This window comes from Marmota marmota, unplaced genomic scaffold (genome assembly GCF_001458135.2).
Source record: "Marmota marmota marmota unplaced genomic scaffold, marMar, whole genome shotgun sequence".
Taxonomy (NCBI): Eukaryota; Metazoa; Chordata; class Mammalia; order Rodentia; family Sciuridae; genus Marmota; species Marmota marmota.
Window position 1 is genome coordinate 3,594,048 of NW_025999842.1, and position 20,058 is coordinate 3,614,105.

Below are 20,058 nucleotides of genomic sequence, written 5' to 3' on the forward strand. Positions count from 1 at the left end.
TGCCCCGCCTGCTATTTACAACTTAATATGCCATGAATATTGTCTCATATCTCAATTTTGTTCACGAATGTTATTTAATGGCTGTAAGTTTTTCATCATGAGAGTTGCTTAAACATTCTTCTGTTGTTCACTTTGCTTAGTTACTACTTTAAGCCTCAATGATAATAGAGCAAGATGTCACTAAACATTCATTTTAACATAAAGTACATTCAAACATGTTTTCTAATACATATATCAGATTGATATCATCTCAGATCATTACATTATACTGTTTAATCTTATACATATAATGCTAAACAGTACTATTTAGATTAAATGTGAAAAAAATATAGGTACTTTTTTTGTTTACTAATTTTGCTTGGTATGTATATATATATAATATATATTATATATATATATACACACACAGACAATTTTCATAACTTTGCCAAAATGAAATCTATATTATGTATTTGTTATTATTTGCTTTAAAATATTTCTTTATTAAAAAAACTATTTTTCTACTTTTTAAAGTACGGATTATTGACATTGATTTGAATAGTGGGGGTTATTCAGAATGCACTTTGTCTACTATTTTTGTCTCATACTTTCTAGTAGTGTCATTTTTGATTTTTTAAACTATATCTTTGAAATATATATTTATAACAAAGAATTTTAGTAGTTTTAGTTGGAGTATAAATAGTGGTATCCTATATTTTATATTTCTTAATTTTTGAGGGGGTGGGTACCATGGATTGAATCTAGGGTGCTTAACCACTAAGCCATAGTCCCAGCTCTTTTTGTATTTTTTTATATTAAGACAGGGTGTTCGATAAATTGCTGAGGCTGGCCTTGAACTTGTGATCCTCCTGTCTCAGCCTCCTGAGCTGTTGGGATTGTAGGTGTGCACTACAGCGCCCGACTGGTATCCTATATTTTAGCTTATTTTGTATTTTTTTCTATAGAATGAGGTTCTTAGTCATTCACTGGAATGATGTAAAGAATAAGTTATCTAAATAAATACCACAATAACTAGCATAGTTAGCACAGAATAAAGTGCCACTTCATTTTCTTTTATTCTTATGTGTACTATAAGTTAGAGAATAAACTGGTCTGTAGAACATCCTATAAAGAAAAGTGATCTACAGACTAATCTTATCACCTTGTACATGCTAGGCAAGCCCTCTTCTACTTAGCTACATTGCAACCCTTAGTTAGAGCATTTTAAAAAGTAAAAGTATTTGCCAGGGATATCTCTCGCCTCAGGCAAGTGGTTGTACTGGGTTGACTTGGAAGGTTCCATTCATGTGCAATTATTTCAAGATTCCAAAACCGAAAATAACTGGTAAATTTTGGTAGGTAGCACAGTCTTGAGTTTAGGCTAATTTAGTTTGACAGTTGAATCATGAAACAGATGTTAAAAAATTTACAAATCTCAATGAATTATTTTTTAATTGTCAGTCCAGTCACCTTAAGAATTTAAGCTATACTTACATTCTCTGATTATTTTGGATTTTTTTAAATCATGATTTAGTTTGTATATAAAAAGTAATTCTGTTTGTTTCATTAGGTGAAAAAATATTCAGTGAAACTCAAATACAAACTGGATTTTTCTTCATTTTTGTCAGTTTTTTTTCTTTTACATGGACTTTTAAAATTCTTTATGAGAATAAAAAATATATATACTCCTTTTTATCAGAACTCTCCTTCCCAGCAACCACAATTGTATCAAATGACTATTTGATGGATGATATGAGCTAATGTGTTCATGATATCCATACTTTAACTTTGCAATTAATTAATGGAGGAAAATATGAAATCAAGCTACCTCCCACACTGAGTGCTTAAAGTGCCTCATGACACTGCCTTTTGTCTTGTGATTCCTGCTTGCTTTCCTTAGAAATGCTAGAAGGAATGAGAAGGAACTGACCTCATTCTTTGTAATCTCTCAGTGGCTAGCTGGCATGGGTCATGGTACAGGGCTTTGGGGACTGCCTCCTGTTCCACGCACAGGCTGCCTGCCTTGGATTGCAGGGGAGGGCAGAAACCATTGAAGAGCACCTGACAGTGTGGCTTTTATTCTGATTGTTTTTAGACATTCTAAATTGGCTCAAATCAGGCTTCTCAAAACAGAGTCTTGGAGTGGGGTTTAAAATTAGAGCAGCATGTCTCAAAAGATGAAAAAGATTGACCGGATCAGACTGTCCATTAGGTATTCTCATTGGGCTCACTCTAATTCTTTAAAAATTTTCGTTTCAGTTCCTCTCTCCCTTTGTTGAGCAGTCTGGGTCAGAGGTGGCTTTTTTCTCTGATGTGCTTCTGGCACTCAGGGCCCCTGCAGTTTCTCTCCTCCATCCTCAAGGGGCAGTCTTGACCTAGAATTTGAAGATCGTTGTGGTTAGGTTTTGTTACTGCTGGAATAAATTGCCACAAATCTAGTAGTTTAGAACAACACAAAAAGTAATTATTTTACAGTTTTGTAACACTGGAGCCTGATATACCTTTCACTGGGCTAAAACTAAGATGCTACACTTCTTTCTGCAAGATTCTTTGGAGATCACCCATTTCCTTGCCCTTTCTAGCTTTTAGAGGCTGCCCACAATTTCTTAGTTCATGACTCTTCCCCCATCTTTTTTTTTTTTTTTTAAAAAAAACAACTTTGCATCTTTCTGGTTTTGGCCATTGTCACATCTCCTGCTCCAGTTTTAAGGATTTATGATCAGATTGAGCCCAGTTGCATAATCCACACTACTATTACCATCTCAAGGTCCTTGGTCTTAATCACTCCTGAAAAATCCTTTTTTCCATGTAAAGCAACATATTCACAGTTTCACACAGCTAGGACATGGACATTCCCAGGGCAGCTACTCTGCCTGTCACATCTCCTTTCTCTTTTGTTTAGCAGATTGCAATAGTCTGAGCTCTTGGAGGAGAAAAGCCAGCTCTCTTCTCCCTCAGCACAGTGGGTCCAGGATGTAGTTCTTTCCAAACGTAAAGCCTAGTGTATCCACCTCTAGACCAGTGGTTCTTTGCTCACTGCTTCTTTTCATTCAACAGCCTAGATTTTGGTTGTCTCTCCTGCTTTCCCTTAACTTTCTTCAACTCCCATATCAAGCTGTGCAGTTGCATAGTCCAGAGATGCTGTGAAAGCCCAACAGTTGAGTGGGGAATAATCCACAGGCTCATTACTTGTTACTCCCTTCCCATTGAAGCTTTTCTCTATAAGGATCAGTTTGTAGCACCTAAAATTAGAGTAAAACTTTGTTTGGTTTGTCATTCAGATGTACAGATATAAAGATAATTGGGTAAAAAGATATGGCCCTGACCTCAAGAAGGTCAAAGGCTAATTGGGAGACTGACATACAGTACAATTATTGCTGTATACAGAATGGATACGTATATACAGGTTATGTGTGTGTGTGTGTGTGTGTGTGTGTGTGTGTGTGTGTGTTGTGAGGGAAGCATACAAAAAGTAAGCTCCCCAGGTCTCCGTGGGGGATTCAGGAAAAATGCCACATTCTCTTTTCAGGTTAGGGAGCAATAACATGACCTGCTAACCAGATAAGTCTACTTTCACTCAGTCTTCATGGAAAAAGCTATGTTTGTTTAGTTTTTGACACGGAAAAGAATACATGGATTTACCTTGATTTTTTCTTCTGCATCCAGGTTGTACTGCATAAGGCAAGTGACTACAACTTCATATGTGTGTGTGTTTGGGTATAGAAGTTGTCAGTTTCCTATCAAGATGCTTTATAGTGCTTGATTACATTAAGATGATTTCACATTGTTCTTTACATTTTTTATTTATTGTTTGATAACTTGGCAAGATAATTTGGAGAATGATAAAAGAAAATAATTTTCGCTTTGATTAAAAGTAACTACAAGTAGCTTCTTTTAAATATTAATAGACAAAACTGAGCTCAGTTCTTTTTCAAGGTTGGTTTATCAACCGAATGTTTTTGTCTGTTTATAAATCTTCAGTGAAAAAAGAAGCATTACATAAATGTTATCATGTAATACAGCTAAGTTGAAAATGTACTGAATATGAACATTTCACTTTAGCCTCCAATGAGCAAACGGAAATCTGTGTGTTATCAAAGTGAACATACTTTTTTAAGAATTAAAAAGCATAAATGTAGGTTTATAAAATTATTATAAATAAGAGAAAAAAAAATTTCTACCTAGTTGGATGGGCTATTTATGTTTTTAGATTTTAGTTTGGTTAATTCCAGTCACTAGTAGAAAATGTATCCTTATATAGTTTCCTTCCAGCTCCTTACTTTAAAATGTACATAAACAAATATTTTGTAAAAAAATTTATACATATGGGACAATGATCAGTTTTGATATGTAAATAGAAATATAATATATTCTTAAAAATTTTAATTTTGACCATTGATTAAACCTTCAAAAATCTCACCAAAACGAGATATTTTATCTCCTCTGTGGCTTCCCAAAAAAGTACTAAATTGGTAATTATTCAACTAAGAATACCAAGAAAGCCAGTACACTCAGGATAAAGTCTATTGCCACTAGATAAATTTATATTATGAAAGTGATGATAGTTTAAGCAATCATGAATTAAATAATGTAGGTTATCTAAAGCAGAAAGCTTTACATCACATGCAACTCCTGTCATTCTTGTTAGGAGCTTCCTAGAGCCTGTGTGGAGATGTGTACCCGGCTCAGAGAAAAATGCCCCTTTCCTGATTTCCTGTTATTCTGTACTCCCAATTATATTTTGTAAAATGTAAACAATTACACTGCAAGTTCCATTAGGAAAAATACCATAATCAAATCAAATGTGTTTTCTCACTTCCCTCGTGTATTGTAGTATTTTAGTTAATATGTATCATTAAATAAGCTCAGCACATATTTATGTGGAGTCTACTTCATGCGCTGAGCAGAAGAGAAATAATGATGAATAGAATAAGGTACTCGCCTTCAAGGAGCACTCATTAAGAAAAAGAGATGCTCCCGTTTGGATCTTCACTGTATATGTAAAGCATATATGTCTATGTTTGTGTACTATTTAGCAATTAAAATATAGGCACTTACAGAGAAGAGTGCTATCATGTCTCCTTTGTCTACCATAAAGGTACCATTTTCAAATCCATGGAAGCCAGCCTGAGATGTGTGTTTTCTGAACTCATGAAGATTCATTAGAATTTGATATTTACTTATAAATCTTTAGTTACAGGAGACATTGGCTTTGTGACTGTGGTTGTGTATAAATAAAAAGCAGAATGTTCAGGAAACATATTCACCAAGGAGGAACTTCGAAGTTCCAAAAATCTTATGCATCAAGAATAGCATGAAGTTATGATTCCTACATCATCATCATTTATGGAGAAACTCCAGAGTGACTGGCTCTGCATTTTACACCTTAGGTTAAACTTGCTTTAGCCTTCTCTGTTCTTTCTGTCGTGCAGTTTCCCAAAATGATCTTTGAAAATTGGTTGAGTGACTTTTTTAAAAAAAAAAATATTGCCTTGAGTGTGTTTTTAAATTTAAACTAATTTTGATGGATCAATTTATAAAAATGGAGTAGAATACATATTTCAATTGTTGTTCTGCCTCATGAAAACTGCATAGTTTGGTCTGTACCTTTGCGTCTCTGAACTTCAGTTTCCTCATCTCTAAAATGGGTGTAATGGAGATTCTTCCTTCTCATGGGTACATTAACTTATCATTAATGAGTTAATGAAAGTCACATGCTTAACACTGCACCTTGTATGTGCTCACTAGGAGCTACCTATTTGTAACAATATTCTCAGTGTTACTTTGGTTCCAAAAATCCACTTTGCTAATATATTTAATGTTAGTCATGCTTTTTGAATTTTTAAAATTTATTTTAGTTAGTTATACATGACAGTAGAATATATGCACTTTGATATATCATACGTAGATGGGTTATAATTTCTCATTTTTCTGAGTGTACATGTTGTAGAATCATATTGATCATGCAGTCACATATATACATACAGTAATAATGTCTATTTTATTCTATCTTTCCTATTCTCACATCCCCTTTCCTCCCCTTCTCTCCCCTCCCTTCACTTCTCTACCTAATCTAACATTATTCTTCTCTAGTGACCCCCTCCTTAATGTGAATTAGCATCCGCATATTAGAGGAAACATTTGGCCTTTGGTTTTTTGGGATTGGCTTATTTCTTTTAGCATCATATTATCCAACTACACCCATTTACTGGCAAATGCCATAATTTCACTCGTTTTTAAAGCTGAGTAATATTCCATTGAGTATATGTTAGTAATGCTTTTTGAAGAATTGTGTTGCTCATGAACACATAATATGAATTGATGCTTTTTTAAAAAATTAGAATTATCACTTTTGTTTTTGGTGAAACTTCATAGAAGAATGATAAATTCTGTTAGTTTAGGTTTTCTTATACATGCATACCATCTCTCCAAAAATATACATTTTGAGATGCTAAAATTCCTTAAAGTAATTTCCTTAGAGTTTAGTAAGTGGCCTTACATTCTAGTATATAGACCAAATCAGATTATTCTGCAGCAGAGGGGAATTTATATTTTGGCAAATGTTGCATACAGCTATTTCTCCTCTTTTCTTGTATTCCCCTAACATACACTTTCTCATCCAGTTTCTTTTCCATTAAAATTTTCACACTTTAGCCACAGTTTGGTATTCCTAGAGCTCATTTTCTACACACTGATTTTGCTGCTCTTCTCTTCTCCCAACATTATGGAATTATTAGAATAGAAATTTTTCTCCTATATGATGACTTCCCCCCCCCCATTTCTGCCTAAGGCATTGTCTTTATTGATTGAGAGGCCATTTATGACAGCTGTTTAGCAATATGCTGGTTCTCTGCCCTAGTTGGACATGATAATCTCCTAGAGTCTTAAAAAATCCTGGTGCACTGACCATAGCCCAGAAAAATTAAATCAGAACTTCTGTGGGCAGAACCCAGGCATCAGTTTCTAAAGCCCTTCAGGTGATTATATAAATGCAGCCAAGTAGTGAGATCTCCTCTTGAGAGGCTATTGTAGGGCACAATTAGGTAGAATTATAGGAATGCATGGGAGGGGAGGAAACTGAGGCAGCCAATGCAGACTACCATTTTGGTAAAATTTGGTCCTGAAAGGGATAAGAGAGAAGCTCCTTGTGACTCCAGAAGCTATAGCAGGAAATGTAGTGTGCTCATGTCTGTAAGAACATTCTAGCATATCCATGTGAGCATGTGTGGCAGTGAGTCTCAGTCACTCCTCTAAAGGGTGTGCCAACAATTTAGGCATTGGAGAGAAACCCAGAGTTTGCCGAAGCTCCTAGATAATTCTAATACACCTTTCCTTTCCTCACTCCCCCACCCCCCACCTTTTTTTTTTTTTTTGTAGATGTACATGGACAGCATGCCTTTATTTTATTCGTATGCAGTGCTGAGGATCGAACCCAGTGCTTCACAACACGCTAGGCAAGCATTCTGCCACTGAGCTACAGCCCCAGCTCCTGATTTCCCTCTCTTTTCTCTTCTCTCTACAACCTTTCTTTCCTATGCTGCCAACTTCCTCCCTCTGCCAGTGGCCATTCTTCCTTTCATAAACAAAAGACAGAGGGAAGAATACCTGACTTCCCTCGTAGTGGGCCCATGGCTCAAATAATTCTGAAGTGTTTCAGATTTTCCCTGCTTAGACCATATGCTCCTTTCACCTGGGGCTGAGGCCAAGGGAGTGCTAAGTTAGTAGAGGCTAACCTGAATGGTAGGGAGTCTGAGCTTCTCCCCAAATACACAGGAAGATGGAAGTGGGTGCTGGGTGGGCAGCCAGAACAGAACACTACGTAGAATTCCAAGGGATTTAATATATTGAACTATTTTATATCTGTATATTTTTATGGGAACAGTTTTAAATAGCATTCAGAAAATGCTATCTAGTGCTAGCATTTCTCTGAGTAGCAAATATTTCAGTGAAAAATAATTTTCTGTGGTGTTTTAGAATATAATATGTATCACATTATCTTGTACCAGGCCAAATGGGCTTTATTTACTCAATCACTGTAGTATACAACTCTGTATCTCATCTTACTGATCTTTTTTTTTTTTTTTCAAAAACACATTACTTCACCAAGTTGCAATTGTGGGTAGAGTTTAGAATACTGACTTCTATCATTGCATTTCTGAGGATTTCAGGCAGGAGAGATTGCCTGAAATTCTTTTCCTAGCTACTATTTTATAAAAAGATGTGATTCCTAGGTGCATCATTTTAAGAGCCTGTAGACTTTTTGTCTAGAAAATGGAGTGAATACTGGTAAGAATTTTAAAGCACCATTAAAGCCCCCTGCAAATTGGAGCTAGCATTTGAAATAAAAGAAGGTAGTCAGAAGCCTAAAGATAGTATAAGATCAAATGCATAGCTATCCATTTTGGGTAGTGTTATGCATAGTGCAGTTGACACAGCATGCTAGAGTTTATCCATTTGATGGAGTGATCATGTTCTCAAAAAAAAAAAAAAATGTTTAATATCCCAGAGCAATTTCTTAACAGGACAGAAAGCAGAAAACCACTGTCTAGCTTCTGGAAGTTCAAATTGTCAGATTTCAATTTCTTCTGTTCTATTTAGGACCAGAGCTTGGGATTAAAAGTACTTGAGCCAAAACCCTATAACCCCAGTCCAGTCATGAGAGAAAGAATCATCAGACAAATCCCAATTGAGGGACATTCTGCAGAATATATGACTGGTACTCCTCAAAACTGTCAAGGTCATCAAAACCAAGTACCTTCTGAGAAATTGTTACAGCTTTGGGAACCTACAATACTAGAAAACTGAATGTGGATGGGATCTTGGAGCGGGAAAATGGACATTTTGGGAAAACCCAGGAGATTTGAATAAAGACTGGGCTTTAGTTAATAATAATGCATCAGTATTGATTCACTAAATGTGACAATTGTCCCACAGTAGCATAAGATAATAATTGTGGAAAATGCTTGTTGAGTTTATGGAGTCTGTTCTATTTTGACAGTTTTTCTGTAAATTCAAAACTATCCGTAAAAAGAAAAAAAAGTTATTTTAAAGAAAGAGTTCCTGCCATAAGGTACTGCAGAAGAACCTTAAAATTATTGCTTTACTAAGGCAAGAAGTCTTGCATCCTTTGGGATTCCCACTGTAGACACCGGGGGTGGAGCAGCCCTTATATTTGGTGTTTTGGAACTTAAATATGTTTTCATTTTTTATTGGTGCATTAAATTACACAAAGTAGTGGGATTCATTATGCTATATTTGTGTATGCACATAATCTGATTAATCTCATTCCCTAATTATGGGTTTATCGCCTCCCGTTTGTAAATTCTGTTGGCTTGTCTGTCTGTTTCACTGTAGGGTAGGGTGTGTAGCCATGTAGTGTAGGTCACTGATATTTTTTCAGCAATATTGTATACCAAACATGTACTGGGTTTCATTAAAATTAACACACCAAGTTTTGAGAAGCCTGTGAGGTAGGCCTACTATTTCCACAAATCAGAAAAAAAAAAATGGCAACTTGAAAGATAAAAGTAATGTGCCCAACCACACATCTGTGTGTTGACAAACTGCTCTAGAGTCTAAGGGATTTCTTGACTCCAGTTCTCAGCCTTTCTACCAGGTACACTGCTCTTGTTATGGAAAGGTGCAATTCAGCAAGACATTCTTTCCAAGCTCTGCCTATGTTTAAAAAAAAATCTTTAAAATTTTTTGAAATAATGTTAAGGCACTCAGGAAGTTGCAAAAAACAATACCTACAGTTCTGTGTATTCTTCACTCAACTTCCCCAAGTGGAGGCATCTTAGGTAATTGTAGAACAAGATCAAAATCTGTGTAGTTTTGTGCAATTTTATCCCATGTATAGATTTGAATAGCTACCATCATAAGCAAGATACAAAACTCTTCCATTTCAAGAAACTCTCTCAGGCTACCCTTTTATGTTTGCACCCCATGCATACAACCCTGTCTGCTGTCAACCTCTAATCTTTTCTTCATCTCTATAGTTGTGTCAGTTCAAGAACACTTATATAAATGGACTCATACATTATGTTACTTTTTGAAACTGACTTTTTGCACTGAGAATAAAGCCCTTGAATTCCATCCAGGTTGTCTCAATAACGCATTTCTTTTTATTGCTGATTAGTGTTTAATGAGATGAGTACACTAGGGTTTTTTAACCATTCATCCACTGAAGGACATTTGGGTTGTTTTTATTTTATTTTATTATGGAAAACAATCCATTATAAATATTTGTGTGCATATTTTTGTCTAGTTTTCATTTCTCTGGGATAAATGCCCAAAAATTTGAATGCTAGTCATGTGGAAAGTGCATGTTTAGTTTCTTAAGAAACTGCTAAACTATGTGCTGGAGTGGTGCTACCATTTCATATTCCTAGTACCAGCGTAAGGTCTGATTTCTCTGTACCCTCACCAGTGTGTGGTGCTGTCATGCTCCCTCTCAGTCCACATAGGCATGTAATAATGTCTCATTGTGATTTTAATCTTCATTTCCCTAATAGCTCATGATATTGAAATCTTTCCATGTTATTTGTCATCTACATCTTTTCTTTAGTGGGTTGTTTATTCCTGTCTTTATCCCATTTTCTAATTGAATTGTTTCTTTCTTTCTTTTTTTTTTTTTAATGTTGAGCTGTGAGGGTTGTTTACATATTGTGTGGTAAGACCTTTGTCAGATTTATGGTTTGCAAATATTTACTCTTAGTGTGTCATGTGGGTGTTAACTAAATCTGTGACATCATACCATTTCCTGGGGATTCTGATCTTCCCATGGAGAAGTAGAGCCTGCCTTTTTTAACTCTTGGAATTTCACTTTGCAAGATTTGTCAAGTTTATTGGGTTTTTCTTAGAAAAGAAATAGGGTTTTCTCCACTTTCTCTGTAATTCCTTTAAAAGAAGTGACATTACTCTCTGAGGATGTCTTTCCTCACCCCTCTTGCATATGGTGGTAAGATTATTTTCACAAATATGACTAGCTTTCGTGTATTTTGTGATCTGATTACTATGAAAATTTAGCTAACAATCCATACTTTCTTTCTTCTTCTTCTTCTTTTTTTTTTTAATGACATTTTAGTGCTAAAAGGGTCATCTGACAAGCTTCTGAGTCTAAGTTTTGTCAAGAATTCAGGGCTGAAGCACAAAATATCTTGGCTTCTGGTGTTGGTATTGAAGGGCTAGAAATCCTAAGTCCTTGCCTTCTCCTAGCCTGAGAGATGAGAAGATGAGTGAAAGCTCGAGTTTTTCAGATAAACCCTTTCTTACTCAAGGCCTGCTGTGGGCCAGACCTTGTATGCTGGGATAACTCCCTTGAAGGACTTAGGGAAGGGCTTTCTCTTTCAGCGGCTGGAGTTGGGTTTCCTTTATCATCCTGCTGATCAGTGTGCTCTGGCAGGTGGATGATTGAGTGTAAGGGGAAGCCACACTGTCTTGTCACTTACCTGGTTGATAACAGATGCAAGACAAGGACTCAAGTCTTCTACTTCCTAGTACAGTATTAGCCCTAAATCCAAAGAAGTCGAGTTTTTTTTTTTTTTTCCATTCTTTTTCACAAAGGGACTATTTTTTTCACAGTGTGAAAAGATAGTTATAATTAAATTTTTTTAAGAATCCAGGACACATCTAGATACCAAAAATTAGAATTTTCAGTCAGAAATTTTACAAATCAAAATAAAAATAAAAGCTAAGGAAGAACAAACACATTCTTTTGTATAATTGAGCACATAGAAAACTCTCTAGTTATATTTTCCTCTCACTTTTAGACTACCTTGCAGTCCCCTCGAGTTTCTATGTGGTAAAATTACCATGGCCCCGGCTCAGAATTTGCTGTATTGTAACCAGCGTGGTGACTGAGAACACAGAGGATGTCAAGGAGGGAGAAAGGTTTTCCTCTACTGCCCCTTGATAAAGCATTTGAAAATCTGTTTCTGTCCACAGTAAATCCTTCCTTCTTGCCAAGGGACTATAGTCACCATTTATAAAACAGGATCCTTGTGCATGTTGCTAGGTTCCTTAATATTGAGCCTTTTTCTTTACAACATATGATCATTAAAAAAGAACTGAGAAAGATAAGAAACAAGGAGAGGAAACCAGGAGTATGAGTGAACAGGAAATTGATACTATCATTAAGTCATTGGCTATGGAAAGAAATACATTAGATTTCTAGATGAGAAAACATATTTGAATACAAGCCAAGCAAGGCTTCCAGTTAGCCACAAACTATAGTAAGTGCTTTCACTTCTAAAATCCTGTATTTTCATTTTCTTAACTTTTTTAGAAGTGGGCATTTTAGGGTGGATCCTATTTTGTTTTTTTCTGAGTAAAGTAATGTTCCTCAAATTACAAAAACATATGATCTGTTCATTTCCATTGTGTGCTTTGACTTACTAATCTCATTCATCACTATATTGTGTCTCAAAATTATCAGCAACTGTATTATTCATCTCTAGTGATATTTCTGGATTTCCTATACGTGAACCCTGACAATCTTGTAAAGCACCCAGATACTTTTGTGTATAGTATAAAATGTAGATACATAGAGCATCAAAGCACCTGTCACTCTCTTCCTGCCAGGGATAGTCTGTTGGCTATCAGCCATCTGCTTGTTCCCTTCTCTCCCCCAACTGTCCCACCATACCTCCTTGGGTGGTGGGGAGGGGGGCATTTCTCCTCCCTTCGTCCTGTGCTGCACTCCCACAGGCCTTCTTTCCATCCTTGGGATCTCTCAAGGCTCCCTCCTGCCTCTGTGCCTTTGCACATGTTGTGTGGGCTGGCAATAATGATTCTCCTGTGTTCTTTGCAGAGATGGTTCTTCCTTCTCCTTCTCAAACAACACCTATATAGAAAGCCCTATTCCCACATACTATGACTCAGAGCTCCTGGTTTTCTATCACACACCTCTCCTTTCTTCCTTCCTAACACCCCTCAAACATGTTTCCCCCACTGCAACACAAAATTCTATGAGGATAGGGACATAGTAGCACTTATATTTGATTAACAATGATTGAAAAAACAAATATATTTTAAAAAATCAGCACTAAGTTCCACTTCCTGAAAAAGGGAAGTGGAGCTGAATTTGAAAGGTAGACTGTGTCAACATAATAAGAAAACAAGAGAGAATTTGAGAAGGAGAGGCTTATGTAAAGTCCGTTAAAAAAAAAAAAAGTGAAGATCAGCATGTATATGTTGTCATTGTACTGGGCTTAAACAGGGATAGATATTCAATAAACTTTGGAAAGCTAGGAAAAACTTTTAACTCAGGAAGTTACAGGATGACAGTTGCAACAGTGTGGCATCTGGTGGAGGAGTCAGAGGTGTTTAGCAATTGCTATGGAGTAAAAATCTTTAAACCCCACTTTCTGTGCCACTAAATTTTTCCTCCCATCCTTCCTTCCTTCCTTCCTCTTTATTTTGGCTGTATCATTAGTGACTACTCTCATTAATGTCCCAAGGTGAAACAGAATATAAGTATAAACAGAAATTATTAAAGTTGTACATTCATCATGTGTTTAGGGAAAAAAAAGGTTATTCCAGTTCAGACATTGTTCCTTTAAAACAAAGGGCTTTGAAATCAGTTTGTGATTTGCAAACCTGATTTTGCACACTCCAAGTAAGATACCACTTAGAGATTTAGCTGTGGATACTTGAGCAAGTGGATTCAAAAAATAATTATATTTAATTTGGAAATGTCAATTTATATATTGCCCTGCACAGTAATAACTATATATCTAAAAACAACCATAGATAGGAAATATAACTATTGAAATGTCTGCTTCTTTTAAGAAACTCCAAAAGCTGTGTGGAAGCATATGTTGTTTTCCTGTTGCCAGTTTTGTTTCTGATAAGTTACTGTCTCTCTAAAGACCCGTTTTTCTTCTGCCTGGACCTAAGCACATAACCCAATCCGGCTGTAACATCCTTTGACTACTCATGTCAGAAATTCTGCCTTGTTTTGAAACTGGAGTACAATGGCTGGCTCACTATTTTTGCATTTATTTATAAAGCTGAATTCTAGAGCAATAATTCAGTCAGCAAAGATATTGTTTGTTTTGCACCAAAAGAGATATTTTTCAGTCCTGAAATTAGGTCATATGGTTTTCGCCACAGAAAAGGAAATAGGTTTTTCAAAATACAAGTATTGTAGCTCTTGCGTATTGATAGGGGAAAGGTAGTTGCCATAGCGACCTGAGTGTCAGGAGGGAATTTGGTCATGGCCTTAAGCATCCGGTAACCCACACCGTCTGGAGAGCCCCCCTGAAAAAAGATTTTCTTCTATGGAAATCATATGAGTTACTGAAGTAAGGAGTTTAATTTCTGCAGCTCAGAATTACCCTAGGTTGGTTTGTACTCTCACGTTCTATAATTAAAAGTATTTACAAATGACAATATATATAATTTTCTTAAGGAATGAAGTTAAACATAAATGTGTTCTTGAACACAAAAAATGACCCTTACTCGTATTCATGTGAACTATAGAGCTTGAAAACAAACTGATTCAGTATGTTGACCTGATGTATTTATCAATATTTGCGGTTTGCAGAGTTTCAATGTGTTCTTAAGTAGCGGGAACTCTCATGGTGTAGAGAAATCTGCTCGAGCTATGCTGGGTGAAGCAGATGACTTAGTATTCATCTGTAATACTCATATAACAGTAATGCAAACCTGCAGTCGGTAGTTCTGAATCTGAAATTGCTTGAAGCATAGATTGATGTGTGAACACTGTATTTACAGGACCAAGGCCGCACATTTGCTCTGCAGCTGTGTTTAATGGTTATCAGTTTGGCGAGCAGCATGATTGTTTTGGAGGGAGAATAGACATTTCAGATCCCTTTTGGCAGTTCTGAAGTAACTGAAGTACCTACTGCTGAAGTGAATCATATGCACTTAATTAGATTTGCTACATAATTAGCATTTGAGGAAACCTAAGGAAAATCCTTGTGGGTTGGTGATTTGTTATGTCAAATGTAAGCATGCTTATTTGGGGGTCTGGGAATTGAAAATGGTGAAATTCTAATGCATTGTAAACAGATACATATATATATATCACATGAATACGAGTATATATATATATATATCAATGGGCTTTTAAATGAGATACTTTCCCAGAGATGGCTGAAATGCTTATCCCAGATCCTATGCACAGGGACAGATGGATCTATCTGTGTGTGGCCATGTCCACTTGATGGCACTTGTCTGTGGCAACTAGCTTTTCACCTCTAATGAGAGTCCACAGCTATGGGGCTGTGCCAGTAACCACTAATTGAAGCTGGTGAGTGTGGTCTGAGACAGTAAGACCCCATACTGTACTCATTTTTACATTTTAATATAAGATTAACTTAATTGCAATGGCTTATGATGTTGTCTGTTGTTTTAATTGTGAAAAGGGAATTTAATTTTATTCTCAAAAGACACTTAAATACTTTAGAAATTTTGTTATATAGTATTAGAGTTTACTAAATGAGTTAATCACAGAGAATAGCTATAAAATGTGTGCCATGAGGGGAAGATTATATTTCATATTCCAGTTTAAATTAAAGCTAGGATAAAATTTGTAAACTATTTAAATATTTTAAATAAACATAGTTTACAGTCTATCACAATGCTACATTTTAATCAAATTAGTTGATTGTGTCATAGATAAGGAAATAATTGAAGGGAAGCAAGTGTAATTTCTTAATGAAGCACTTAAGTGATTTTTTTTTAAAACTTGTAGTAGAAAAAACTTTAAACTTACAGCCTACTGTGAATGTCCAATTTTTCCTGAGAATTCAAAATCGGCTTTAGAACTCAAGTGGCGGCTCATGCTCTGCATTCAAGCTGCTAGCAATTAACTATAAATAAATTCTCCTCATGTACACATTTCTTATTTGCTCATCTTCTTGGTATCTTAAAAACCCCAACACAACCTGTACATCCAAGCCTATTCTCCAGCCAATGGACCCTCTTCCCTCAAAAGGCACTCAACTATAACATTCTTATAAAAGTTAAAAAAGATTGTGGTTGGACTTGACATAAATAAGCTGATAATTCCATCAGTTTCTCTTTCACAGGTGCAATGGTAGCACTAAATATAAAATTTGGATATTAGAAATGCCAAAAGGTACTTCTAATTAAATAAATTATGATGAGCTAAAATTTGGGGTTATAAAAGGGTAATATTCACAATAAGCTTATTTAGATGGATCAGAGCATATACTCAATACTTTTTATCTACTTACTTGGGGCTAAAAGTCCTGTATCCAAGCAGGACTTTTGAACACTTGTAAATCACATCTTTTTCAGTGCATCTGAGATTAACCAGGCACACTAGAACAAATAGCCACAAATGGAGTACACTTGATGACCTTGGTCACCTCATTTCACCTCTCCCAGTCTCAGTTTCTTGCTTGAGACTACCACAGAGTTTTTGAAAGGATCATATGAGACTATCTCTATAGTTTTAAGACTTTATTATTAAATAACAATACCATTAAGTCTGGTAACTAAATGTCTGGATCTTTTGTTGCACGTGTTCATATATTTATTCCTTTTTTTTTAAAAAAAAAACTCATATATGTGCATTTCTTTTTCTGCAGTTTTCCATGTTGTTTCTCTGATTATTCACCAGGATGTATTGAGTACAAAAGGATTGGTTGTATGTGTCCCTATGTACTGGCTTACATCGTTAATTTTGGTGTATGATAAATGTAAATTCCTGTTAGGTGTCTTAATCTCTAATTCTTCATGGAGGAATCTGACTGAATATGTGGTTTAGCCCCAAGTAAGTAGATAAAAAATATTGAGTAAATACTCTGATCCATCTACATAAACTTATGTGAATATTACCCTTTTATAACCCCAAATTTTAGCTCATCACAATTTATTTGATTAGAAGTACCTTTTTGCATTTCTAATTTTATATTTTTACATTTAACTACAAAAAGTATCCAGAACCAGATTCTAATCACTAACCAATGCTTTGTTAGTAGATCTATGGGTTAACACATTTATTTAGAAATATGCACTGAGCAAGCAACATAGACTTTGTGAGAATATGTGCAGAATTGGCTTCATCTTTTTTTTTTTTAAAGAGGGGGGAGAGAGTGAAAATTTCAATATTTATTTTTTAGTTATCGGCAGACATAACATCTTTGGTTTTTTTGTATGTGGTGGTGAGGATCAAACCCGGGCCGCACTCGTGCCAGGCGAGCGCGCTACCGCTTGAGCCACATCCCCAGCCCAGGGTTTGTCTTATCAGCATTCCACTTATCCAATTATGAGAATAAAAACTGAGGCATATTTATTTTCCTCCCAGTTCTGAAAAGTCCCCTGATTGTTGCAATACTGATATAAAAATGTGTGTATGAAAATTCATAGATATTCAACCTGAAAAGCTGATTTGTAAAAAATATCAACCAATTTTTAAAGGCAGAAACATATGTAAATACAGTAGAAAGGAAAATATATTTTAGATCCTGTAGTTTATTTTCATTAGATTCTAACAATAATTACAATTGCTAGACTTGTTTTAATGAATAGGCTTACTAACTTACCATGTTAGTAAAAGTCAATTAACAATTAACAGTGGGGGTCAAGTTTTACCACATCCCCCTAATTATTAGTGAGAACATTTAACATTTATTTTTGCTATGCTTTATTAATAAAACTACAGTAATCTAGTGACCAGAATTAAACTACTAAAAAATAACTTGGTCTGATTTATTTATTCAGTGAAACCAAATTTTAAAGGTCATGTTGCTATGGCACCCAGGATTAGTTTTTTTTTAGTCTTCAAATCAGCAAAAAAACACTGGCACATCTCTTTTGGCATTTACAGGTGAAGTAAAATGGACATTGTTTTTTCCTTTTTCTTGCCTTTTTTATTTTAGCAAGTTGTTTTGACATTCTTTTAAAAGTAATAGACAATGTAGAAATTTAACATGTTTAAAGAGAAGGAAAAAGCCCTTAAGAAGAAACCTTATTGTTTTTCTGAGAGTATAATTTGTAAAATAGAAAATAGTTTAGCCATTTTTTTTAATCCAGCTCTAACTTTTTAGAAGATGGTACCATTTAGAGAGCAATCACTCTTTTTTAGTAGTTTCAGTTTATAATTAGTGTTGAAACTTAAAAACAGGTTGCAAAGTTGGGACAGTGACAAATTTTAACAGAAATCTTTTTAATGTAGTTTCAGTCCCCTAAATTCTAAAACAATATGTTTTCTCTGTCACAAGACAAAGGAATCCTCAGTTCGCGTTAGGCAGGATTGATTTCTGCCTTCTCGACACCATTTGGTGGTGGTAGACTGCTACAAGAAGAATTTTGTGGAAAAACAAGCAGAAAAATTGAATGCTTTGCAGGATCATCAAAAGTCACTTTTCAGGAGTATTTAAAATTTCCTGGTGCCAGGCACACCAGAAATCCTACCTTACAGAGAGCGATTTGTTCATGAGGTGACCCAGTGCTGCAAGTCCCTTATGTTTATCATTATGCATCCACATTCTAAGGAAATTCCACTTTGAAACGTCCTTGCTGTCGTTGCTGTCGATGCTTTCTTCTATAGGAAGAATTTGAACTATAAAATTTGAGAAGCTTCAGTGTCTGGAAATTTGAGAACATTGCCTTTTTTTCCCCTTTCTTGAATTTAAAGTATTTTAACAAAAGCATTGTAGCCCAGTGCATTTTCAATGTCAAAACTTGCACACAATGTGTATCTCAAAAGAAATTATACTTTAGACTTTGAACTTTTAAAGTCTCAGGACATCTTTAGAGACTATTTGCAGCAAACAGTGTGTTGCAGGAACAGTTAATGAAGAAATTAATTTTTAGCCCTCTCTTTTTTTTTTTTTTCCTGCCCTTCAGGTGGAAATGGTAGGTGACTAGAGTCATAGCTCAAGACTGTATGGGGGAAAGTGAGAAAGCAGAACCAAATGTTTACAGGTTTTACCTCGAAAACCAAAACAAAGTGATTTAGATAAGGTTCTAGTTTTTACTTTGTGATTACTACTGTAGATTTCAAGAAAATTGAAATGAGTTCGTTTTTTTGAGTGAATTTATTTAAAGTTATAAGTTAATTTTCACTTCCTTGATTTCATTAATTGTTTTTTAAAATAGCAAAATTTAGAAAAGTATAGTTTTGAGAAATAGTAGCAGTTTTTATTAGATAGCTGTTACAGTAATCTCTAGATTAATACACAAAATATTGAATTAATATTAAAATTTGATTTTAAAAGTTGTACTGCTTTGGTTTGTACAGGTAATACATCAAGATTCATAGATGGTTTTATATTAACACATGTTTATATTCTGATGTGACTATTGAGTTTGAATCAGGTAGCATTACTATGCATGTTTTAATATTATTCTCCTGCTTTGTTTTAGGTAGCTTGAGTACATCCAGGGAGACCTGTTTAGATCAGAAATAACATTTTTTTTTAACTTCAGAAAATCAGCTTCCATTTAAAAAATTGAATCCAAATTTAGATAAAAATATGAATGTAGAATTCAATTCTATTCTTTAACTTGTTTAAAAAATTTTAGGGAAAAAATATACCAAATTACCAGTAATTTGCATAAAAGAGGATGAAATGGATTTTTTAAAAAGTCAGCAGATGTTGATGATGTTTTGGTGAAGTTAAGTAATAGAGATTCAGATTTTTATTTAGTCAAAATTTGGATTTAACACATAGAAGCTTTGCTGAAATAGTTTGGCTTCACAATAATATTTTAGGTTTTATACAAATCTATATAAAATTATATTATTCATATACTCTTTTATTTAGTTATATTGGTTCAGTTGTTTTAAAAGTGAAAGACCTGGTATCAATTAGTGTTTGTTGTGTGCATCTTATTTGTGCAGTATTAGAAAAATAAAACAAGCACACCTTTAACATTTAGGGGAGCATTATGTTAGTTTGGGGTGTTTAAGGATTGCTTTTCAAAGAATTAATTTTATAGATGCGTGCATATGGAACATTGGTGCATAGTTAATACACACCCATAAAGCTCTGTTTAAAAATTTTAATGCATGCTTTAATACATACTTTTAAAGCATTAGCTTAAATGAAAATAATATCTTACATTAGTAATGTTGTA

The 20,058-nt window shown here is 34.9% G+C and overlaps 1 protein-coding gene and 1 long non-coding RNA gene across 3 annotated transcripts in view; one reads left to right on the top strand and one right to left on the bottom strand.

The window, feature by feature from the left end:
- The window catches only part of Bckdhb (branched chain keto acid dehydrogenase E1 subunit beta), a 191,474-nt gene that overhangs the window by 164,000 nt on the left and 7,416 nt on the right, over window positions 1-20,058 (top strand). The window lies entirely within an intron of this gene.
- Window positions 1,617-19,190, bottom strand: LOC107153414. Its single transcript, XR_001504911.2, has 2 exons — window positions 18,391-19,190; window positions 1,617-2,354 (listed from the first exon to the last, which is right to left on the bottom strand). It is a non-coding gene; the product is annotated as an uncharacterized LOC107153414 (long non-coding RNA).